Below are 25,070 nucleotides of genomic sequence, written 5' to 3' on the forward strand. Positions count from 1 at the left end.
CCATACTGCCATGGATGCTCTTGCGCAAAAGCACATCTCTTGTGCAAAAGCACATGGCAGTGTGGACGTGCTCTTGTGGAAGGCCTTTTGCACAAGAACTCTTGCGCAGAACAGTTCTTGCACAAGAAGCCGGCCGTGCAGACGTAGCCTTAGATGGTGAATGGGGGAGGAGAGGCATAGATGCACACAGAGCAGTTCGAAACAAACCACAAAAATAAGGAAAAATACCCTGATCGTGACTAGATACACTTTTCCCCTTTATTAACTCACGATCCTTCCTGGTTCAGTCCACTTCCATGCCCTGAATTCCTTGGAGGCATGGTAGTCCTGCCTGGGTTTACATCATTCTGTATCTTCTCAACTCCTGGCTTAACTTCCCACACAAAGAAAGCAGGCAAGGTATCTTATACACTTCAAATTTCAGCACTGTGCTCCCATTGGTTCTTCTGGCTCCCTGCCAACACCCTTGCTAGCTACCTGAGTTTAACCCCTTAGTCACCGGGTGCTGGCTAGCATCCCTCCAACCCATCACAGGGGGTGCACGTTTCATACCGGTTCTCTCTGCTAAAGAAGCGCTCATTTTTTGCTGCCATGCACCCATTTTACACCCATGCAACTCCACTGCTTTCAGTGTCGTTTCACCAGAAAAAAACCTGTTTGACTAGCATGAGGGGGATGATCCCCGGTTGGCGTCGAGCGTGATTCAGAATTTTGGGGCCCTCCTCTTGCCACATTCCCCCTCCAGACAAAGATTCCATTGTCCTGCCCATTCACGGAATCTCCTCTTCCAAGCTTTCTAAGTAGGCCCGCCCAGCCAGCCTCTTAGCTCCAGCCAGATCCCTGGTTGGCCAGAGCGCCTGGATCGTATGGAGCCAAGGAACCAGATCCAGTCGGCAGCTGGCTCTCAGATGGGACCTGGAGCTCCCGGGCTGGAATTATAGTGACTGTTTGCAGGTCGCTCTGATCAGAGGCGATGTCACACCCTGCAGCTGTCCTCACCTTCCCCGCATGCAAGCGGTTTTCATTTGGGAGCTCCCAGTTGGCACTGAGGCTAATAACCCCAATCCTCCAAGCAGCACTTAATGATCACGGGGCTGGCCTACACGGAAGACGGGGGCCCAGAAAAGTGGAACCCTGGGAACTTGCACGCTCTTGCAGTTCCAAAGTGGGTCCTTCTTTGACCCCAGTGGCAGAGACGTGGTAGCTCATTTTCTCTTGCCATGGACAAAAACGAAAGGGCAGCCAGCCAGACGGACTTTGATTTCTCCTTCTGCTCTGAAAAATAACTGTGGGCGTGAGACATCCAAAGGGGAAGGAACAAAAAGGCACCGGAAAATGATGCTTGCTCTGGGGAGGAGGCCAATAAGACTGACGCGGGATCGTGTCCGTTCCGTTAGCCGGAGGAACAGAATTTTCACCTGCCGCAGAAGAGATGCTTCACTGCTGCGCACCGCTTCTTAAAACAGCCACAGTGATCCTGCCTCTTCTTCACGGGGTCTGCTCAGAAATGCACCTAAGCCCCTTGCTGCACCTAAGCCTCCTGCTAGGACGGCAGGCCACTTTGACAGTGGGGAAGGGGAACTGCTTTGGAAGTGGACGGAAAACGTATTTCCTGGGAACAGATGGCTGAGGGGAATGGCCAGCATCTGGGAGGAAGACAAAGCTAGTAGAAGGGAACCCAGCAAAGTCTTTGTTAAACAGTCCCGCCGCTCGGGGGGGGGGGGGGGGTTGCATTCTGACGCCAGACTTTGCAAGTCTGGGAGGGATGCCCCGGTCCTGCCTGTTCAATCGGATACCACCACTTGCGTGGTGCTAATTAGCTGCCTCTTCCGAATGACGCCGTCTTCGTTTCAAGCCCAGGACCTTGCTCGTGCTTCACATCTGATGCTGATTACGCTGCGAGAACGTTAACGCGGCCGCCTCGCAGAGTCATTCTGCTGTGCGAAGGCAGGAAATGACTCAGGAAAGCCACTGACGCTATCACTTAATGCAAGGCCTTTCCACGGGGCTGGAGAAGAAGGCTGCTGGAAACTGAAGAGGAATAAGGGATTTCGGAAAAGGTTGTATTTTCCGAAAGATCCCCGTCTAGACTGGCGCTTTTTTCCGGCAAAGCTCCGAGCTGGAAAAAAGTGGCAGCCATGTTTATGCAAATGAAGCGGGGGGGGGATTTAAATCCCCGCTTCACTTGCAATTGCGAGGTGTCTAATTTGCATCCCTTTTATGGAAGAAGGATGCAGTCTAGACACGGACTCTGTGTCCCTCCGTTGGGGGGACCGCACCTCCATTGTTTTTACAGCCCGTCCTTCAAACTCTCTCCAGTATTTCCATATTCTTCTTGAAGTGTGGACACCAGAATGGAACACAACGTAGGTGCAGGATTCCTTTGGGCCCAAGGGGTTCTCAACAGCCTTTCTGCCCCAGGCCCCACCCCCACCTGACTCCTTCCCCTCCTGTTCCACCCCCATCCTGCCTCTTCCCACCCCACCTCTTCCTGCCTCTCTCCCTTATGCATGTCCCATCCCCAACACTCCCCTTCCATCCCAGAGCCTCCTGCATGCTGCAAAATAACTGATTGCAGTGGGTGAGAAGTGCGGGGAGGGCGGGAGCATAATTGATCGGGGGGGCTCATGGGAAGTGGTGGGAGGGAGAAGAGGAGCTAGGTGCCAGCACCTTCTCATTTTTTTCCTTGGGTCCTCCATCCCCGGAGCACCCCCGGAGCCGGTCCAGAGGACCACACAGAACACACTGTTCTAGTAGCCGTCTTACCAATGCTTTGTTCAGAGGCAAGATCCCCTCCCTATTTCTGCTTGGTATTCCCTGTTGTCCTGCTAAATGAGGACCAGAAATCCCTTGTCTATGTTAATACAAGGAGCTTTTTACTGACAGCCAAGCAGTAGGGGATTCCAGTGTGATGAATTTGAGAAGACAAATGGAAGTGATGAAAAAACTGTGTTGAGGCACTGCTTCTTCAATATCAATTTTCTCCATGTGATTTTTTTCTCGCCTGCATAAATCTCTTATTTTATGTGGACTTGAGGTGATTAGCTAAGATGGCCCAAAGTCCTTTTCTGAGTCTTTACTGTCTTTACTGACGACAGAGGCATGTAGTCTAGACACAGCCTAAGGTGCTACTGTACCACTGCAAATATTCATTGATGTTAGCAATAAGGGAGATGGAAGAAGTACCAGAAGAAGTGCGCTTAAAATAAGAATATTTATACAGGCTAGAAAAATCACATCGAGAAAATTCTTATTCAGGAAGTAATGAATCAACCAGGTTTTTTCATCACTTACATTTTTCTCCTCAAATTCATCGCGCTGTAATTCCCTACTGCTTGGCTGTCAGTAAAGCACTCTCGGCATCCTTGTATTAACATAGACAAGGGATTGCCGGTCCCTGGGTAGCCTCATTTAGCTGGGAACAATGTGTTTGCTGGAGGTCTGAAAATCCAAAGGAACGAGTCGGGGGGGGGGAGGGGGTGTAATGGGTTAGCGGTGGGTCGGGGGGGAGACACTTCACCTCATCACATCACGGGGATCGCCCCCGTCAGGGAATTAGCAGAGCTCTGCACAGTCGGTGGGTCTGGCCTGCAGTCCAAGCAGAGCGTCAAAGGAGTCTCTGGGCCCCAGGCCCTCAAACAGGGCTAGGTACCAACCAGTCCATAACTGGAGGAAAGGTTTGTGGGCCCAGGCCCTCAGTTAGTGGGACAGCTAACAGACTGTACTCCGGAGAGAGCCACGAAGGGATTGGGCACACTAGCTCTGTGGATGGCTGACCAAAGCTGGCCTTTTAGTCCAGGGAGGGCCAGCGGCCACCTCATGGGGGAGATGGCAGGGGGAGGGAGACCCGGCCCACCCGACTCCCCCAGGTCCCAGCTCAGGGCCCTGACCGAGGTAGAGTGTTCTGTCAGCGGGGAATCCAGCCACAACCCACTAACTGGGTCTCCCGCGGCAACACAACCTGGCTGGGGTCTGCTGTCCATGGGACACGTCCTCCCCTCCGCGCCGGGGGTACCTGGATCCGTAGGGTGTCCTCCAGCTCTTTGGGATAGGCTCTAGCGACACTCCCAGCGATTCCACTTGGTCAGTGGTAGCTTCAACAGCTCTGGCCAGTCCTCAGCTTGGTGGGAGTGCACTGTGGTCTCCCAGCTCAGGAGCGGGGCAGGAGGCTTCTGTCTCCTTCAGTGGTTGTAGCCCCGTTGCGTTCCAAGATCCATCTTCTATACTTCCTGTCCTGCCTCCCAGCTTCCGGCAGGCGGGCCAGCACGGGGTGGCTCGGCCCACCTGGGTTCGCAGAGCGGCCCCTCCTCAGTACAGGATGCAGCGCTGAGCATGGGTTCTTTCTAAGCCCATGCTGAAGGGCATAAGCCATCCCTGTCCTCCTCAATGTGACAGTAATCCTTTTGCTCTCTGTCAAAACTCTGCTCAGGGAACTTCAACTGTTCTAGGGTTTGGTCCAGCTCCCAGGGAAGTGAACGGAAGTTCTCCTAGAAACTGCCTCAGAAGCAAGAGTCCCCAAGATGTCTGTAATGTCGAGCCAAGGAGGAGCCAAAGGGACTTGCCTCTGGGACTCTGGACTGCTAGGGTTGTCAGATGCCTTCACAAAAAATTCAAACAGGCAGGGAAAAATTGGTTGAGCAAAAAAAAAAAAAAAAAAGAGGTCACTGGGTCTTTAAATAGCCACGCTCCTCACTTTCCCCACCCTCACAAATACCACCAGCCCATCCATCTGAGGAAAACAGAAAATACTGGATATTTTAGATGTCCGGTAATCTCTGATTTTTTTAACTGGATGGAAGGCCAAAATACCGAACTGTCCGGGCAAACACCGGACACCTGGCAACCCTATCGACTGTCTTCCCAGAACAGACCTATAGCATCTTGCTGAAAATTTTGAAGAGGATGGGGGCCTACAATGCGAGTGCAAGGCCAAAAGAGGAGCAGGGTCTGCTACAGCCCCCATCTCGAGAGATTGGCAACAAAAGCTGCAGACACTTGTAGTTTTAGCGGTTGCTGGCGAGTGGGGCTGGGCTGTGGGGGCTGACCCCTCTTAGCACAGTGCTCCAGTTACAGAGCAGGGCCGGGTTCAAGGGCTGAGCTTCCACACCAATGTCCACCCCCTACCCCCAGTTGGGTCCCTCCCCTTCTGGCGACACCACAGGGATGACGTTGAGGAAGAAACACCTGTAAAAGGAGAAGAGCTCAGCGACCCAGGAATCGCTCTTTGGCTTTCAAGGCTTTCCATCTGCAAGGGCGTGTGGGGTTTTTTTCTTTTAATTTGAAAATGATTTGTGGGAGGAAAAGGCTAAATTAAATGTAATTGCCCTAGGGCCGCAGGGGAGCGCTAAGTGGTCTTGTGAGATGGAGTCCGTCTCCTTTTGGCTCCCATTTTGTTTGAATCTTCGGTGCCTTTAATACACGTGGCTGTTTATTTTTTATGGACACCGCTCAGTGTGTTTCAAACTATTCATTTTGTTGGACAGAGTCCTGAAGTGTCTTGTAGGCTCAGGCGCCAGAAGCTGGGAAACCTGAGTTGATTGGCGTTGCCTTGACAAGTGTGAAGATCTGGAGCCCCCCTGTCTCCCTTTGCAAGGTTTCAATCAGCCCTGACCGCAATTTGGCCAGCTGAAAAAGAGACGGTATCAAAATTAATAAAACATGTTGCAGTAAAGCAATTTCCTTTTGCCTTTCCCTGTCCCGTTTCCCCGCTTTGTTTCACCTTTTGTCCCGCAAAAAAGTATTAATTCCCAAATTAAAAATGCCTGCGAGCAATACGGCGTTGGGTTTTTTAAGCGAGTCAGGGAGTTGAAATTGGAGAAGTAATGGGACATCGGAGCGTGCCCTTCAAGCGTCCCATGGAAGGTAACGAGCAAAGAAACCATCCAGGTGAGTTGCTGCATGGTCCCAGCAAAGGGATCTGAAAGGCAGGACTCATATGTTCTATTTTCGGAAGGGACACAAGCTGCTTTTAGGCCTTTTTTTTAGAGATGCAAAATAGTTCAATTTTAGATCGTGAGCTGTCAGGGGCAGAGACTATCTCAGTATTATCTGTATAGTATCTACTAATACAGTGGGGTCTGAGTCCTTCCGTCTGTGTGTGAGTCTGTCTTCCTAAATGGTAGGAGCCAGGACCACCGAGTTTGGTAGGCAGCTTCCTCTAATTCTAACTAAAAGTGAGGTCAGGGTTTGGTTGTGCCAGGAAAATGGGAAGTGCCTGCAGTGGGACTGATTTCCAGACCATGGAAAGGGAGGGCTGATTGGAGGGGGAGCTGTACTGCAGAGTGACCACTGGGGGCAGCTGCACCAGAAGGAGACTGTCCATCGGGGTCCAGGGATTCACTTTGACGTCCACTGGACCGAGAAAGCAGACCCCCTTCCCCAAACAGTGCTGAATGGTGGGGTGGGGGAGGGAGCCCTCACTCTCCCTGGCCACCCTGATGGGGCCCCCGAGACCATCCCCAGGGCTGGGCAGCTCAGTCTGGCCCCCACCCAGGAGAGGCTCCACTCAGAGAGAGGTCAGGGCCCGGAACCATGGCCTGGCCATCCGCAAGGAGAGGCCCCCTTCTGGGAGATGCCAGGGCTGGAAACCGCAGCTTAGCCCTGGGCCAGCTGCAGGCCAGGGGGGTGCTTGCAGGCTGGGACCATGCCCCAGAGTCCCACTCCCACTGGACCAGCTACAAGGTGGGAAGGGGCAGCTGGAAGCCTGGAATGGCCCCTGGAACCCACCATCCCTAGACAAGCTGGAGCTCCGAGCTGATTCCTGGGAGGAGCCGCCAGCTGGGGAGCAGTCCCGGCCTCTTGCCATGGGCGCAGCACCACCCTCGTTGCTACGGGCAGCCCCGGTAAATCCCCCCTTTGGTTTCCCAGCTCCCTGCCCTGAGCCCCCCACCCCCTGCCTTGGCACCAGCTCCCCCACACCCAAACCCCTGCCCTGAACCCCCCAAGCCCTCCGCGCTCCTGGAACGGGCGGGACCTTGGGCAGAAGGGGTGTGGCTGGGGCAGTTGGCCCTCAGCGCTCCCCGGAGCACGCTGCCGAGGTCTCTGCAGTGGGCCAGGCAGGGCTCTGGCTGCTGGTGCTGCTGCTACTGCTGTCCAGGAGCCCTGGGCCCTTTTGAATCACCGGGCCCCGGGGCAGTTGCCCCTTTAGCCTATCCCAGTCGGCAGGCCTCGGTGTCAAAAACACCTCGTTCCAGACCGGGCGCAATGGGCGCTGGGTGGGCGGACGGCACAGCTTGCAAATACAGAGCCAGGGCTCCGTTTAGCTTTGCAATCCAGCTCGAAGAGGAAACAACCCAATACCGCTCCAGACGACCATCAGTGCTCTGGGTCTGCTTTGTTCACGTCACTCCACTCCGACTGTGAAGATACCCTCGGCCATTTCACTTCCTGTTTCTCAGGCACTAGCCAGTTGTTCTTGGCTTTGGGTTTCCCGTGCCTCAGGCGGGGGGTTGAACAGATCTGGGGGGGAGCATGAAAATAATCGGATGGGGCTTTGGGCACCCCTTTATTATTTTTTCTACAAACCCTTTTGTACCTGCATTCCATCAAAATCCCAGACTAAGATCTTGGAATACTCCTGTTATTCCTCTATGCGATCGACCTGTGTGTCACCTAGTGATACACAAATTGTCTCTCAGCTGATTTCCCAGTCTGAAAGATACAAAATGTGTTTTCCAACGTGTTCCACCCGGTGAGGCAAGCTTGATGTTGGCATATAATCGCCATTTTCAAGCAGGAGCGCTGTTATTATTCCCAGATGTTCCACTTCTTCACTTGCCTAAATATAGTTGTTGGTTGTTGGGTTTGGGATGCTTTAAAAACTGTTAGGGGCAGAGGGTCAGCTGGAGAGGGATTTGGAGTGGTAAAGAAAGCAATTTCTGGATTTGGAGCCTCACTGCTCTCTGTGGGTGTGATGGGAAAGCCAGTAAAGAGCTTTTATCAAGGTCTGTGAGTGATGACTGGCATTATGATGGATACACTGTAGGGAAGAAAGCAACACATTTAAGTCAGATCTTCAGTGGCATAAACCTGTGTAACGTCATTGACTTAACAGACCTGCTCTATTGGACCCAGAACGTCAGCCTGAATGTTTCCACACAATGTGATAAGCTACTAGGATTTCCCATGTGTCATTTGGAATATTAAAATACTTAAACACTTCAGGCTGCTTTAAAAAGAGACACGTCCTCTCCCTTTCCCCCAGCCTAGTTGGTAACACCCGTCAGAGTTGATCACAGAAGAGTCTTTTTGTAAAACACACAGGGAGCAATCGAGAAATGTGCCGGGTACTGTTCAGTATCATAAAGCCTAACTGTTATTCAATGAGCTCATGTTGCTTCCATGCTTAATGAGGACAATGGCATGTGATCATGTCATTAAAGACTAGAATGCAGATGCATAAGTGGGCAGAGTTAAGGTCACATAGCAACCTTAGGGTGCCTAACTTTGCAACTTTAGTGTTCTTTTCATGTCATTTTAAAATGAAATATACACCCACCTCTCTAGTCTTTCATTAATTCTACACTATCTTCCTTCTATGACCCTTTTTTATTGTCTCTTTCTCTGCACTTGTTTTGCTGCCCTCTTTCTGTTTAATTTTACATCTGCATTCTTAGCGCTGGTTGAAGCATGTTGTTTTTTTCCATAGATACACTTGAATGTTCAGAAAAAGGAAAATTATTTGGCCATCTCAAAAAGGTTTTGGCTTTCAGTTTTGACCAAAAGTTTTTTTTTTAACAAACTTGCAACTTTTTCTGGGGAAAAAAGTGTTTTTGGTGAAGCATTTCACTTAGTTAAAACCCCGATTTTTTGTTGACATTTTTAAATGAATCTCTTTGACCAGCTCTAAGTTTTCATCATTGGTTTTTCTCTCTCACAACCTCTTCAGAGCAGAATGCGAGCCCAACAGCGCTTGAATTCGGGATGAACTTTCATCCCTACAATTTAAAAGTGGGTTCAAAATTAGGTGAAATGAGTGTCCGTGCCTGATTTTTGGCAACTATGTCCTAGACGCTTCCTTTATGGATCTGTAAAACCCTCCTTTTAGGCCTGTAGAGCTGGCAGAAAAACTGGCTTTCCTCACACTTTGCACTACTGCAATCCTGGAGCTCTCTGAAGTCACTGAGATGAAGACCAGTCCTTGAAAGAGAGCCCAAAAAATACACCAAATGCATAATTTAGGGCCTTGGATACATCAACATCGTTTGAAGCAAGTGGCAGAAGGAATAAATAGACGGTGGCTTCCAAATCCAGACCGCATCAGCTAGAACGGCATCGCTCTGATCTGTAAAAGCTACTGGCAGGAATAAATTCTGTCGTGCCCACGGAATTTCTGAACACTCAACACGCTCATCCAAAATGTATCTGTACAGTGCATTCAGTCGTGCGTTCGAAGGCTTGCGAAGGCATTGGGAAGCTTGCAGTGCCTTTGCCTCACCAACAGAGGGCGATGTTATCTGAGCAATGAAGTCATCCCAGGTCCATGAACTGTGTAGTTCCTCAAAAGTGTCTAGAGAATATTAAAGGGTAGGTAGCACACACATGTTTTGACATCAGTGAGAAGTGAGTAAATAACTTAATGACCATAGGCCTAATCTTGCTGTGGAAGAGCACCCGTAACACCCACTGACCTCAAAGACAGTTGTGGGTTCTCTGTAACCCCTCAAAATCTATCTATCTATCTATCTATCTATCTATCTATCTATCTATCTATCTATCTATCTATCTATCTATCTATCTATCTATCTATCTATCTATCTATCTATCTATCTATCTATCTATCCCCAGATGGAGCTTCTCAATCTAAGGGTACGTCTAGACTACATGTCTCTGTCGCCAGAGGCATGTAGATTAGGCTACCAGGCATAGGAAAATGAAGCGGCGATTTAAATAATCGACGCTTCATTTAAATTTACATGGCTGCCGCGCTGAGCCGACAAATAGCTGATCAGCTGTTTGTCGGCTCAGCGCGGTAGTCTGGACGCGCGGGGGTCGACATCAAAGGCATTTGTCGACCACCCAGGTATGCCTCCTGGGATGAGGTTTACCTGGGTGGTCGACAAATGCCTTTGATGTCGACCCCCGCGCGTCCAGACTGTTTGTCGGCTCAGCGCGGCAGCCACGTAAATTTAAATGAAGCGGCGATTATTTAAATCGCCGCTTCATTTTCCTATGCCTGGTAACCTAATCTACATGCCTCTGGCGACAGAGGCATGTAGTCTAGACGTACCCTAATCTTACTCTTCTACAGTATTTTCCTGCTTGGATGCACATTATTGTTTTATCCAGATTAGGAGAACTGTAACTAAAACCCAGGGAATATATACAATCTGTTTGGAAGAGACTAGTTTTCGGGCAAAGGCGCTGTACCGAGCGAGTGAAAACAATGTTTCCATAGGTACATGCAATGAAAAAATTGCCCCCTGAGAAGACGTCTGGTAATTTAATTATTGCAAACTACCCTCCGTTGCTGCTGGCGGAAATAGCTTCATTTTTCAGCCCACCTGCTGGGAAAAGCGAATGGGGCATGAGGGTAAATGTAATAGATTCTGCCCAGATGATCAGTGTTGGAATTCCAAGTTCACTGGGAACGCTGTGATTGAGCTCTCTGGAGGAGCGCTGGTTGCCAGGCCGGCTCCTGTGAAAATCGTTTTTCACCCGTGCGGCATGGCTTGCTGTACAGCGTATGTTTGGTTTAGGTTCAGGACGTCTACTGGGCCCGTGCAGGAAACCTGCAGCTATTTAACATCTCCCGAACACGCAGCGCAAGGAGCAACGGCCTGCGAGCGAGGACTAAGAAAACAACGAGCGACCCTTGAAGGAAAAGAAAAAAAAAAAGCCTGTAATAGTGGAAAAGCCTGACAGTTTGTCAAATCAAAATACAGCTGGCAGGGCCTCCAGGCTCGGAACCGTGTGTGCAGCTTGGGCGCTGAGGGAACCATTTTTAGTGATGATTCTTCGCCTGACAGGGATGACTGCTCAGGAAGGATGCAGGGGGCAGCACCGGCCACCTGACCACAACCCCCGCCCCACATGACTGCTCCCCATGCCACCAGGACAACACCCCTTTCACCTAGCCCCACCCTGCCCCGCCTCTTCCCCCAGTGATGCAGCCTGGGCACTGGAGGGGGGCTTGAAGCTGGCAGCAGGGGTCAGCCCCCCTGTATTTTCCGGTGGCAGCAGGGGGAAGCAGCACTCTGTTTCCCACAAGTGAACATGGGGTGGGGGGAGTCCTGCCCCTACCCCCACCCCTCCCTCAGGCGATGTGGCTGGGGGGAGGGGCGCCACATTGCCCCACTTCCCCCCACCGCTGCCAGTGAGAGCAGGGGGCCTGATCCCCCACAAGACCGCCGGGCTGCCCAGAGGTTTGGGCCCCGTCTTTCTTGCCCACAGCATTTAGGGGACATGTGGCCCCTTGCCAGCCCCTCACGCAGCACCAGTATATTCAGAGGCGGACTTCCATCCTCTCCCATGTCTTGGGAACCTCTTGCCAAGCCCTGTCCGTATGGGCCAAACTGACCCTCCTCCTCTGGTTCTTCCCAGTCCTGTGTGTGTCCCTCCATGGGGCCATTCCACCCCTTCCACACACCCCCAAAAGACTTTGCTGTGGACAGTGAAGGAGCAACCATGAGAGCCAAGTTCTGAATGGGCCAAACCCTGCTATCCTTTCCCTCTTTTCACTCCTTACTCAGGGAAACCTCCCACCCAAGTTCGTGGGTTCTCTGCCCTGTTCCATTTCGTTGGCACCACCTCTCCTGGCACCTGGAGACCCTGGGTGTGAAGAGAGAGCCCTGCTGTGTGCTATGTTGAGCTGAGCAAATAATTAATTTCACTGAACATCTAAAAAGTCGAGGTGGGGAAATAGGTTTGTTTCAAACGGAAACTGATGCATTGTTGGTTTTTCATTTTCTCATTGGCAAAAAACACACACAAACACTTTGTTCCGGTCAAAAGGCAGCATTCTGAACATCGCTTTGAAACGGCCTTTTGAAAGAAAGTGTCGATTCAAATACTTTCCAAGCAGAAACGTCGATTTGAACCGAAACGCTAAAGCTGCTTGTTTTGGTGTTTCCACATTTCTTTGTGGCCAGCTTATTTCAGCCAGAACATTGTTTCTGAATTGAACTTGCTAATAGTTTTGGTGCCCTGAAAAAAACCGATGTGCATGAACATCGCAGAGTCCTGTGGCACCTTAGAGATTTATCTGGGCATAAGCTTTCGGGGGGGAAAAATACACTTCCTCAGATGCATGGAGAAATTTTGCCTGAAAAATTTTGCCCCGCTGTGTGTGTGTTTCCCTCTTTCCATCCACTGGGTGTACATTGGCGTTCTTTTATCACCAGCTGGTGGATGTTTCTAACCTGGGCTAGTCTACTATTTGCTAGGACTGGGACAGAAATTCAGACAGCTTTAAATAGGTTAGGGTATGACTACACTACCCCGCTAGTTCGAACTAGCGGGGTAATGTAGACATACCCTTACAGACAATACAGTAGAGGCTACGGGCTAACGAGGGCTTGCCTGAATCAGATCTGAGAACAGAGTGCCAAGATTTGCCTAATGCAAATTTGCCAGAATAAAAAATTGAGGTAAGGGCTCAGGGTGAGTCTCAGGTTTCGCCTGAGGAGTGACGGTTTGGCTAATGGGCGGTGGGGCTGAGTTAGAAGAAAAAGAAACAATACTTTGGCCCAGGTCTTTTCAAAGAAACCTTCCCTAAAGGGATTGTTGGCTTACAATGCCGGGACACCGGCTATTGCTCCGTTACAATAGAATTCCTATTTCTCATGTAGCTGCCTCTACATGAGAAATACCCAGCGTTGTACGTTACAACAGGAAATATGTGAGAGATTAACAAAGGATTTGTTACTAAGTGCCTTGGATTGTGCAGGCCAGCCAAAAGTAGCTGACAATCCCACCCAGCCTCTTTAGTCCTGCTGTAGAATAGCCCTAGGACTTGCTTCCACCCACAACCAACAACAACACAAAAACCAGGCTCACACCTTGAAAAATTCGCACTTCCTAGAGCCTTCAAGTCTGCTGGAGACACTCAAATTTGCCTCCCCTGGGTTTTTCTGCCCAGTGTTAGGAACTGGCAGAGTTCAAGGGGGGAAGTGATCCTGGTCATTAGACTAAGGGAGGGGGGCGGTAAGAGGACAACTGATGGAGAACAGGAATCCACCACAGCATGGGGTGATTTATTATCCGTCAGTTGTTGTCTCTGGGGGACCTAGTGACTCAGGGGAGAAAGGTTTCATTTCAGAGCCAGGCAGAGTTTCTAATCCCGGCCTGTTGCCACAAATCTTACTCACGCGAGTAACCCCACTGAATGTAACGGTACTTCCTGAGTGAACAGGGACTGCGTAGAGGAGGAAGGCTTTGCAAGACCAGCCACCGAATCCTCCACGTTCCCCCTATGGATCTGGCCCTCTCTCTGCGGACAGTCAGCCCTGGGTCTCTGCTGTGCAGCTCTGGGCTATCTCTCTCCAGCAGACCTGCCATCTCCACTGCAGAACAGCTGCCCTTCTAACTCCTCACTGCTCTCTGAAACAGCCCGTTAGGGCAGCTCATTAGCGCTATTGGCATTACGGCATCAGGAGTAGGACTGCACGCTCCCCTTGTCAAAGACTGTCCCTGAAGAGCTAAGTTCCAGAGGAGAGTAGGTCAGCCTAGACTGTCTGTCTGTCTGTCTTGGGGAAATGCTACAAAAGCCTCCTCTTCTTACAGGCCTTCCCCACCACAGCAGACATGTGACATCCCCTCCTATTCACCTACCCTCCTCTCAACTGCCCCCCTCCCGTATCCTTACTCGGAGCTGAGTTTTGATCCCCCAAAAGGGAGAAGGATGGAGAGTCGAGGGAGAACGCTGGGGATTTTGCCGCTGCTATCCATTTTACATGGAAGGCGCCCGTCTACCATAGTGACGGGTAGGAGCATGGAACCCTATGACAGAGCCAAGTATACGAAGTAGGCAAGGAGCGGAGGAGAACAGGATCCATCATCTGAAAGAGGGCTGGAAGGGATGGTTAGCAAACAGGGTGCTACCTCTGGGTGCATTGCTTAGCAGCACTAGTGGGTGTGCTTGGTTGGGTTTGTTATGGGACGTGAGGCAAAGCAAAAGGGAAAGGCAGCCGGAGGAAGGGTTCAGTACAGAAATGTGGGACACTGAAGTAAAACAGAAGGGGCGAGCAGGGAGGGAAAGCGGGTTATCGGCATGAACCCCAACTGTGTTCCACACTCCTCCTCCAGCGCTGCTGCATTTCGGTCCCACGGGCCTCTTCGCCGGGCTGAACTGTGTGGAAAGCTCTGAGCCATAGTGGGCGCCCTGGTGTCTAGGTCAAAGAAGGTTGGGGAAAACACCCCGCTTTCCCTCAAATAAAAGGCACCCCCTAAGAGAGACGCGAGGGGGAGGCGGTTGTGTCTGGGGGACATGTTGGGATCTGGCGGGAGGGGGGAAATACCTGGCCAGAACTGGGTTTTTTTTCACTCTTAGCTACACCTTTTGTACATCCCCAGGTTCCATCCGTTACCTCAGGTCCCCGGCTGGTGTGATCCGGTGCGTGGAAGACAACGGAGCGACGCTGGGCATACTCCCGTTGAGGACCCGGTTTCTTTCCTTCTCAGGGCCGAGTCATCTCCAGCGCAGGGGCGGCCCGTCCATATAGGCGAACTAGGCGGTAGCTTAGGGCGCCAAGTTAAATGGGGCGCCAAATGGCGGCGCAATATCACTGAGGGCTTTGGAGGCGGGGGTGCCGATTGCATGGTTTGCTTAGGGCGCCAGCTGCTGGCAGCCAGTCTAGGCCCGCCCCTGCTCCGGCGGCCCATACAACGTGACAGAGCACGGCTCTATCTCCTCAGAGAAGCTGCTTTCTTTTTTAAGCAGCCACGCGATGCTGTGAGAGAGGTGGGCAAAGGTCAGCGGGGCTTATTTTTAATATCCCAAATCTAGAGGGAAATGTCACGGTCCACTGGATCTGAGCAGCTTTTTCCATCTTTAATGTAAACAGGATCTTTTTTTGCAAATGCTGCCGTTTCTCATTCTCCCCTTGTCCCTTTCCCACTTTCCCTTACTGGCTGCCCCTTGTTCAAGGCCGAGAGCTGGAGGCTGGCGAAGCTCTTAGAGTGGTGCATCCCTCTCTTCCGTTCTGCTGCCGCGGGGCTCACTCCCCGGCTGTCCTGAGGTATGAAATCCAGCCGCCAGCATCCATTTTGGATCCTGCTTGGGGACGGGGACAGCAGTTGCTATCACGAGCTGTACACATGGCTGAAATACCATGCGTAGCTGTGGGAATTACGCTGCTAAACCTCAGCCGTGCTGCCTTCGGGGGGTGACAGGCTGCAGTGTGCAGGACTGGGCCCTGAGAGAAATGGATTCCGTTCTCTGCTTTGCCATGGACTTCCTGTCTGACCTTCCTGTGGGAAATTGTGGAGCGTCTCCAGGCCTCAGTTCCCAGTCCATGCGAGTAGCACTGGCCTATCTCACAGAGCGTGTGAGGCACCACGGCGATGGGGCCTGTAGATACCTCAGATATTAGTTGTGGGCCTAACTCTTCCTCGGTGACATCCAGGCCGTCTCTGACGTCATGACAGGGTGCCTGAGACCCGCTCTGCCTACCGACTTGTCCCTCTCTTCGCATCTTTTCTTCATACCGGATTCAAAACAGATGTGCGGCTATCACCTGCTCCGGGGAGGCCGAGTGGGTGTCATCTGGACTTGAGCGCGCAACCACACTTCTAGCCAAGACTCTCGAAGCATTTTACTGACATTAGCAATGCCTGGGAGGGAGGGAAACTTTCTCTTCAGGGTGCAGCGTGCTGGGGGGTGAAGTAACTTGCCCATAGTTAGTGGGGAGGTGGCACCAGAACCCAGGAGCCTGAATTTTCTTGCCCTAACAACCGTGTCACACACTTTCCTACTTGACGTCTTAAAATCCAAATCTGTTCTTGGGATTTAGGGCCCAATCAGACTGATGGAAGCGAATGGGGCTCTGTCCGTTGGCTTTGCTGGGCCTTGGACCAGGCTGTTGGTATGGAAGGGAATATTCTGCTAAACACGGGGCCTCCACACGCCTCCGGGAGGAACTCCGAACTCGGATCCCTCCCCCAAAAGAAAGCAGGGTGCGGTGTATCGGCTCAGCCAGGCGGAAGGCTGCCCTGAGAGTCTGTCTCCCTCTGCTTCACTTTCGATGGCACACGCACAAAACGCTCACGGCCCGCCTAGCAACTCTTCCCCAACATCCCACTACGGTGCGGGTCTCCAACCTTTTTAAGCACGAGAGCATGTTTTGAATTGAAGTGCAATCGAAGATCTACCTCCCTCCCAAATACCCATGCCCCGCCTTCTTTGTGCCCCTTCTCCGAGGCCCCGTCCATGCTCAATCCAGCCTCCCTCCCTTTCACCAGGCTGGGGTTGAGGGTTGGGGTGCAGACCCTGGTCTTGGAGTGTGAGAGGGGCTCTGAGCTTGGGGCAGGCACTTGGGGTGCAGGAGGAATTCTAGGTGCAGGCTCTGGGAAGGTGTTGGGATGCAGAGGTGCTCGGAGCTACGGCAGGGACTTGGGGTACAGGAGGGGTTCATGACTGGGGTAGGGTTTCAGGATGTGGGCTCCGGCTGGGCCCTGCTGACCTCAGGGTGCAGTGGGGCTAAGGCAGGCTCACCCCTACCCTGGCCCTGCCCCACTCCCAAAAGCAGCCAGCAAACTCCCTCCATCCCAAGCCCTGTTGTTTCCCCTCTCTGCGCTGTGGAGATGGGATACGGGGGGGGCACCCTGACATCAGCACCCACCTCTCCCTCCCCTGCCCAGCAAGTAGGAGGCTCCTGAGGGGACAGCTCCAAGGCAGAGGGCAGGAGATGCGCAGCAGTGCAGGGAGAGGCAGCTGAAGTGGTGGCACTTGATAGCCTCTTGGTATCTCCTGTCAAAGGCTCCAAGATCGACCAGTAGATCCCGATCGACTGGAGGGTGATCACTGCCCTACAGTATTTGGCAGCTCCCTCCTGTTCCCTCCCCAGCACAAATTGTAGGTCAGAATTAATCTCTCCCCAACAACTTCCTTCTGCTTCGACATGAATTCTCGATCTTTCACAACTCCACATAGCTCAGCAGCCCCCGCCATCCTCATGACCACGGTGTGAATAGACGTTTGACCTCTCCTGCATCTGCTCCCCGGACTCCCGCTCACCTCAGAAAGCTGTGAACGAGGTGGATTTCAGGCAACATTTCTTTTGAATTCAGTTCTGGCCAAGAGGTCGGAGGCATGTGCTGAGTCAGCCTCCAGTCCCCGCCGGGGATCTCGGGCCGTAACGCTCGCAGGGAAGGAGGCTGCAGGCAGGCGTCCGTTGCGAAAGAGTCGCCCGGAGAGCAGAGCGAAATCTTCCAGACAAATAGCTTTTATGGTTGAAAAATAAACTCCAAACGAGCGGTGAATTTGATACCCCTAGGTTTGGCCATTGGCCAAATGGGCAACCAGATACTGTGGCGGGGAGGGGTGGAACCAAGCGATGTGAGGCTTGCTGCTCTGGAGGACATGCATGAAGTAACATGGAGCCTCGCCAGGGCCCTGCCTGCCTCCAGAGGAGCTAGAACAAGTTTTATAGTGGGGGAGGGGGTGGCCTGAGAGCCATTGAGCCAAACTGGAAACTGGGCTGGTGACAATCCTTGCTGGGCCTTGGGCAATGTGTGTGTCAAGGGGAGACTCAGCGACTCAGCTCTGGGCCCTCAGAAGGGGCGGAGCCTCAGGTGAAAGGGGCGGGGCTGGGGGCTAGCCTCCCCCACCCAGCCCTCAGGGCCACCAAGACTGCGCCACGCTAGGCTCCAGTAATCATTTAAAGGGCTCAGGGCTCCAGTCGCGGCTGCTGCTGGGACAACTGCCCCTTTTGCCCCGCCCACTTCCGTCGGCCATCTTGAATGGAAACCACTCCGAGCCAGGGGGCACTAGGACCCAGGCAGTGCCTCCCTCCCCACCCAGTAGCAGGAGAAGCCGGGAGCTCGGGGGCCGCAGAGAACTTTCTGCAGTTGTGATTGGACGGTGTCTGCCCGGAGCCAAGAGGTTGTTTGTGCCAACGCTCCGCCCCCGCTGTCTCCTCACCTCAGCTGCCTTTCATACCTGCCCCTCCCATCCTGCCATGGCCCCTTCGCTTCCCTTTGCTTCCGGAGCATCTGGCCCTGACATGCCTTTTGCTGCCATCCCATCATTTGCTCTGCTGGCCTGTTACACCCTGCCCCTCCCTACCTCTGTCTTGGCTATTTAGATTGTAGCTTCCTTGGGGCAGGGGCCATCTAGTATTCCGCCTGGCTCTAATGTCTGGAGCAATGCGGCTCCATTGCCGGCTGGTGCTCAACATCTCTAATGATATATTTTAGAAAGGTGCATCTGTCTGTGAGTCCGTTTGTTCAAGAACTCCTCCTAAATGGCAAGAGCAAGGACCACCACATTCGGCAGGCAGCTTCCTCTTCTCCTAACTTAAAGCAAGGTCAGGGGTTGGTTGTGCCAGGACAATGGGATGTGCCCGGAATGGGACTGGTTCTCATATAATGGAAAGGGAGGGGTCCGGTTAGAGGAACAGTTATGCTAGAGAACAACCACAGGGGGGCAGCAGCGGCCCCAGCAAGAAGCCATTGACTGACAGCACCCATCATCATGGTCTGCCATGGAGAACAGCTGCCGGCTGTCACACAGATCCATCCCCCAGTCCTTGGACTAGGTCCAGGGAGCACCGGCAAGAGGCCTGCATGACCCTCACCTCCTGGCCAGCCCTGGGGAAAAGCCAGCGGCAAGGATGCATGCCCCACCAAAACAAGCCCTGGGAGAAGCCAGAGGGTGAGGTGCACAGCTCGCCTCCAGCTTGGGGACAAGCCAGTAAGCAGGGTGCACCACCCTCAGGGAGACGCTGGCTGCCATCTCCACCCCCTATCCTGCGATCCCCCTCCTAACAACCCCCTGCCCTAACTCCTGCACCCCATCCCCTTCCCTGCGCCCTTCCTCCCCCCAACCCTGACTCCCGCCCCCTCCCACATTCCCAGCCCCCTGCCTGGAGTCCCCCACATCCTCAAGGCCCTTTCCTGACTCCTGCACTCCCCCCTCCCCACTGCCAGGTCCCTGCCCTGAAGGACCCAGGCAATGCTGGGTAAATCTTTTAGTGATGCATAATTACATTATTATTTATGATTATGCACTTCCACAGGATTCCAAAGTGTTTTGCAGACTAAACAAAGCGTTATGGAAACACACACGTGAATCACTGAAAGGCAGCCACCTCTGAGGTGGAACAGGGCAGCTGTTTATGAGCAATGCCGCAATCATGCAGAGCAAGCCCCGAAGAACTGAAACTGTGCTGGCGTTTAGGAGGCTAGACTAGTTTCTTTCCAAGTTGAAATTTGGCCACGTTTCCTCGGTTGATAACCTTCTTGTAAATGTGCCATAGGGAGGACAGGTGCGCAGGTCCCTTGTTTACATCTGATCCTGAGACCTAGCTCTTCTGTAACGCCAAGATGGGCACAACAGCATTGCTCCCCTCGACTCCGCAGGGAGCAGGTTTAAAACGAATAAAAGGAAGTTCTTCTTCACACAGCGTGTAGTCAACCTGTGGAACTCCTTGCCAGAGGAGGCTGTGAAGGCTAGGACTATAATAGAGTTTAAAGAGAAGCTAGATAATTTGATGGAGGTTAGGTCCATAAAAGGCTGTTAGCCAGGGGATAAAATGGTGTCCCTGGCCTCTGTCTGTCAGAGGCTGGAGAGGGATGGCAGGAGACAAATCGCTTGATCATTGTCTTCGGTCCACCCTCTCTGGGGCATCTGGTGCTGGCCACTGTTGGTAGACAGGATACTGGGCTAGATGGACCTTTGGTCTGACCCAGTACGGCCGTTCTTATGTTCTTATGACTCCACCTACTCTTCTCATTTTGGTGGAGTACTGTCCTCGACAGGAGAGTGCGTGGCTAGAGGCAATAAATCGACCCCCGCTGGGTCAATCGCAGTCCGTCACTTCAGCCCGTAGTGAAGACATGCCCAGAGACTCAAAGCAGGGTGGTAAGACTGTGGCGAGATGGTGAGTTTATTTAACTCCAAAGAGACAAATAGAAGATGGAGTTGGTCAACATTTTGCCCGTTTCACTCAAACTCTGCTTTGTGACCCATCTTCTCGCAGTTCCCCCGAATGGATCTGAATGAACGATCTTTGAACGGCACAAGAGATGTTTAAAAAGTCTCAGCGGGGGAGCCATGTGAGTCTGGGACTTTAAAAACAATGCGGAGTTCCGTGGCACCTTAGGGATGAACAAAAATACATAGATAGTATCATGAGCTTTCGCGGGCAAAACCCACGTCCTCAGATGAGCCGAGTAGAGGAAAAAAGACAAGAAAAACAAGGGGATGTGTGAGATTGATCGGATTTGGGGCACAGGAATTCTGGTATTTCTTCCTCCCTCTGCCTGTGATATGCTGGGTGACATTAGGCAAGTCACTGCCTTCATTGTGCCTCAGTTTCCCCACTTATAAAATTATCTCCTTTGTAAAGTGCTTTGAGATCTATTAATAAAGGGCATTATAGAATAGCTAGGCGCCATATTTTTTTACTTGCTGTTGACCCCAAAGATTCAGAACTACATACACACGTTCTTAATATAAACACTTACTTTATGCATTTAAAAAGAAACTCCTTCATTGTTTTTCTCCCCTTGGTATTAAAACATTACATGCATTGGTTTTTTAAGGTTAAAAAGTAATGATTTCCTTCCCTTGTTGGAGGAAATTCTGCTTCCGGAATTTGGAAAATTCTTTTCTTAAATGCTGTGAGTAAATATAATGATTTTTTTTAACAAATATATGCCGCTTAAGTCATTGTAAGCACAATGGTTATTGTATATAAAAGAATCGGGGCGATATTTCATGCTAGCTAAGTGCTATATTTAATGTCTTTAATAAATGATGTGCAAAACGGCTGATGTTAAGTAATGTTAGATCACCCCGGGGGAAATCTAAGCGGGTGTGTTCTAGGCCCTGAGATGCCAAAGTCTCGTGTATTTACTGAGATACAAGGTGGAATTCCCTTTTTTAAAAACATGACATTGTTTCATTGTTTCCTGTGTGTCAGGGTCAATAGACTTTCATTGTCATTTCACAGACCGTCAAGGCTCCTGCATAGGAAGAACACTTTTTCTCATTATTAGCTAGTTGATTGCTGAGAGGGCGCGTATGTGGATGTTTCTGGTACAGAGAACCCAATGCGCTCACGCCGGTCTCTTGAAATGCTTTTTGAAAGTCAGCCGTTTCGGCCACCCCTTCTGAGGGGAAAGTAGGTTGTAAGGTACATCTTTACGATCATGTGTGTTAATTCTTCCCTCTATTGGCTATTTCTTCCTTTCAAATAAATACAGCACGGGCTTTCAACCTTCCCAGACTACTGTACCCCTTTCTGGAGTCGAATTGGTCTTGTGTACCTCACGTTTCAATTCACTTAAAAACGACTTGCTTACAAAATCAGGCATAAAAACGCAAGTGTCACTGTGCACTGTTACCATCTAATTATGTAATAAATCAATGGGGATATAAATATTGGTCTTACAGACAATGACTTGTTTATACGGCTTTATGGACTGAAAAGTAAGACCTTTGAGTGGGTACAGACCTCAGAAATGCCGTTTATGTCGCCTGTTGGAAAACGAGGCATGTAGCTAGATGAGTTGATGTACTCTCCGGAAGAGCTCTGCTTGTCCTTACGGGGATGTGCCCCCCGATTGGTATCACGGCAGCGAGATACAGTGCTGCTCCGAGAAGTGGCTCTGTAACGTACCCCATCCCAATTCATCTCGTCCGCAGCTGGGAACTGCCGGTCTGGGGGCACAGTTTAAATTGTGGCCAGCCAGGTGGAAGGCCAGGTCTACACTAGACTTGGAGGTCAACTTCGGACAGTGGTCTCCAGCCTTTGTAAGCATGAGATCACTTTTTGAATGTAAATCCAATCCAAGATCTACCTCAAACCCAAATACTTTTGCCCCGCCTCCTTTGTGCTCCTTCGCTGAGCCCCCCCTCACTCCGTCCTCCCTCCCTTTCTCACCCTTCCTCACTTTCCACAGCCTGGGGCAGAGGGTTGGGGTGCAGGCTCCGGGTCTTGAATTAAGGGATTTGCAGTGTGAGAGGGGCTCTGACCTGAGCTTGGGGCAGGCAGTTGGGGTATCAGAGGGGGTTCTAGGTGCAGACTTTGGGAGGGCATTTGGATGCAGGGGTGCTCGGGGCTAGGGCAGAAGCTTGGGTGCAGGAGGGGGTTCATGACTAGGGTAGGATTTCAGGATGTGGGTACCAGCTGGGCCCTGCTGACCTCAGGTGGCTCATGGGGGGTGGTGCAGTGGGGCTAAGGCAGGCTCATCCCTGTCCTGACCTTGCACCCTCCCAAAAGCAGCGAGCAAACTCCCTCCCAAGTCCTGCTGTGCCCCCTCTCTGCTCAGGGGAGATAGGGCACAGGGTGGGAGAGGGGACATCTTGATATCAGCACCCCTCCCCTGCCCTGCACAGAGAGCAGAGACACCTGAGGGGACAGCTTCAAAGCAAAGGGCAGGAGATGTGCAGCCGTCTGTGGGGGGCAACCGAAGTGCTGGGCTTGATAATCTCTTGGCCAACCAGTTAGGATCAGAGGTTCCAAGATCTACCAGTAGATCCTGATCTACTGGTTGGTGACCACTGGCTTAGGATATGCAAATAAAGGACATAACTGGAGTTGATGGACCTTCAGTTGAGCTTGGTGCCGTCTCCACAGAGGGAGGTTGACCGGAGAAACTTTCCCGTCAGTTTCCCTTGCACCTCATGCATCGTGGAGTATCGGCGCTGACCAGGAGCACCTGCTGTGTTCAATTTAGTGGGTCTTTACCACTTAGACATGATCCCCCTTAGGTCCCATGAAGGTCTAACTCAGGGTATGTCTACACTACCACCCTAGTTCGAACTAGGGTGGTTAATGTAGGCAACCGAAGTTGCAAATGAAGCCCGGGATTTGAATTTCCTGGGCTTCATTTGCATCTTGCCGGGCGCCGCCATTTTTAAATCCCGGCTAGTTCGGACTCCGTGCCCGCGGCTACACACGGCACGACCTAGATAGTTCGGACTAGGCTTCCTATTCCGAACTACCTGTACACCTCGTTCCACCTCGTTCCTCGTTCCAATAAGAAGCCTAATCTGAACTACCTAGTCCGTGCCGCATGTTGCCGCGGGCACGGAGTCCGAACTACCTGGGATTTAAAAATGGCGGCGCCCAGCAAGATGCAAATGAAGCCCGGGAAATTCAAATCCCGGGCTTCATTTGCAACTTCGGTTGCCTACATTAACCACCCTAGTTCAAACCAGGGTGGTAGTGTAGACATACCCTCCCTTATCTGTCATTGAAAACCCCAGGCAATGTGCTCAAACTGAGCTGAATGGGGTTAAAGAGCAGTTGATGCTCCAGCTGGGGGCAGCCTGTTCTGTTCAGCGTGCGTTGGGCTTCTTGTCTATCAGGAATGTCTCTACATGGCACTGTCACACACACAGAGCTTACTCGACTCCTTACAAGCGCTTTCTGGTTTCATTTAATTTTGAATCACTCAGCTGCTCCAACATTTGTCTTTTCAGGACCGGAGCCATAAAGCATCACAGGAAAATTCATCCCCCAGCACCGCCTCAGAGGAATCAAGTCATTAGAAACACTCAATATATCTTACAAAACCCCCACGCGCTCCTGATAGGTGGCTGGCATCACTTATGAAAACTTTGCCCTTTGACCTTTGCCCCCAAATTATGAAGAGGACTAGATTCATCTTCGACCCCATTGAGCCTGGGCTGGGACGGACCCCCAAATCTTTGTTTATATGAATAACTCTTAGGTCACACGAGTAGCCCCGTGGACCTCCGTGCAACAGAGCTTTATGTACTCGATCTGAACTCCACCGAGGCAACAGGCAAGATCGCGTCCGATTTCATTTTCATTAATTGTTGCAATCCTTCGCTCCAACAAGAAGACCAGACCACATAGGGCAACAATTATGAGAGATCCCTACAGCCCATCACTGCAAGTTGATGACAGGTTACTGTGCATACCACTAATCTCTAGGCAGCGAATTGGAGCAGCGCCTGCACACAAAAATATGCACAAAGGTTTAAATTAGGAAGCGCGTACAGCGGAGAACTACGTGGGAAAAATAACGGAATGCGGGCTTACAGAGAGTATGGCGGTTGTGTGCAAGGGGGGAAGACGTTAATGGAGAGTTTATGCCCCAGGTCCTATACATTTTCAACCCTCGCGGAACAATTCATCATTTTGCCGTAGGACATCAGAGACTTGCGGAACCAGCCCGGGAAGTCGGTTTTCTGGGAAGACGGCCTGCGAGCTGAAGCAGCGAGGCAAAAGAGGGATGCCCCCTCCCTCCCCCGCAGCCATCTCCTACAGCTCATTTGTCAGTGGGTAGGAAGGTAGCCCTCTTCCATGTATCGCCTGCACTTTACGGAGTCAGCCATCGCGGCCCCGTTGCGTCTTTGTAGAGCAGTGGGTTTCAAAGTGCAGGACGTGAACCAGAATGTCACGCTTTGGGTGGCCTTGCTCAGCACCCAGGGATCCTGCTGGCCAACTAAGACTGGGTCACAATCCACACTTCAAAACCCGTTAGCCAATTCCAGTTCTGAGAGCATGCTACGCCCCAGAAGTGGCCAGCAGCTGGTCCAGCTCCAGGCAGGAAGGCCACAGGGCCCACCGTGCTGCTCCTGCCCTGAGCACCAGCTCCACACCCCCATTGGCCAGAAACCAGCCAATGGGAGCTGGGGAAGGTCAGTGACTACAGGTGAGAGCCATGTGCCACTGCTTGCCCCGCCCCCCCAGGAGGCAGGCCTGTTGCTGGCCACTTTGGGGGCACAGTGTGGTCCATGGTGCCAAGAGAGGCAGGAAGTTGCCTTCAAACCCCTGCTGAAGCAAGCCCATGCCCCAGTCCTGCACCCCAACCTCCTACCCCAGCCCAGAGACCCTCCTCCACCATGAACCCCTCATCCCTAGCCCACCCCACAGCCCACACCCCTGCACCCCAGCCCCCTGTCCCAGCCCTAAACTCACTCCTGACCCCCC

At 51.9% G+C, this 25,070-nt stretch overlaps 1 long non-coding RNA gene across 1 annotated transcript in view; it reads right to left on the reverse strand.

The window, feature by feature from the left end:
* Positions 1–2,496: 2,496 nt before the first annotated feature.
* The window catches only part of LOC112544967 (uncharacterized), a 71,112-nt gene continuing 48,538 nt past the window's right edge, over positions 2,497–25,070 (reverse strand). The window contains exon 4 of the long non-coding RNA XR_012905530.1: positions 2,497–5,625. This is a non-coding gene — a long non-coding RNA (uncharacterized LOC112544967). The remainder of the gene's footprint in view (positions 5,626–25,070) is intronic.

The sequence above is a fragment of the Pelodiscus sinensis genome, chromosome 8, assembly GCF_049634645.1.
Source record: "Pelodiscus sinensis isolate JC-2024 chromosome 8, ASM4963464v1, whole genome shotgun sequence".
NCBI lineage: Eukaryota > Metazoa > Chordata > Testudines > Trionychidae > Pelodiscus > Pelodiscus sinensis.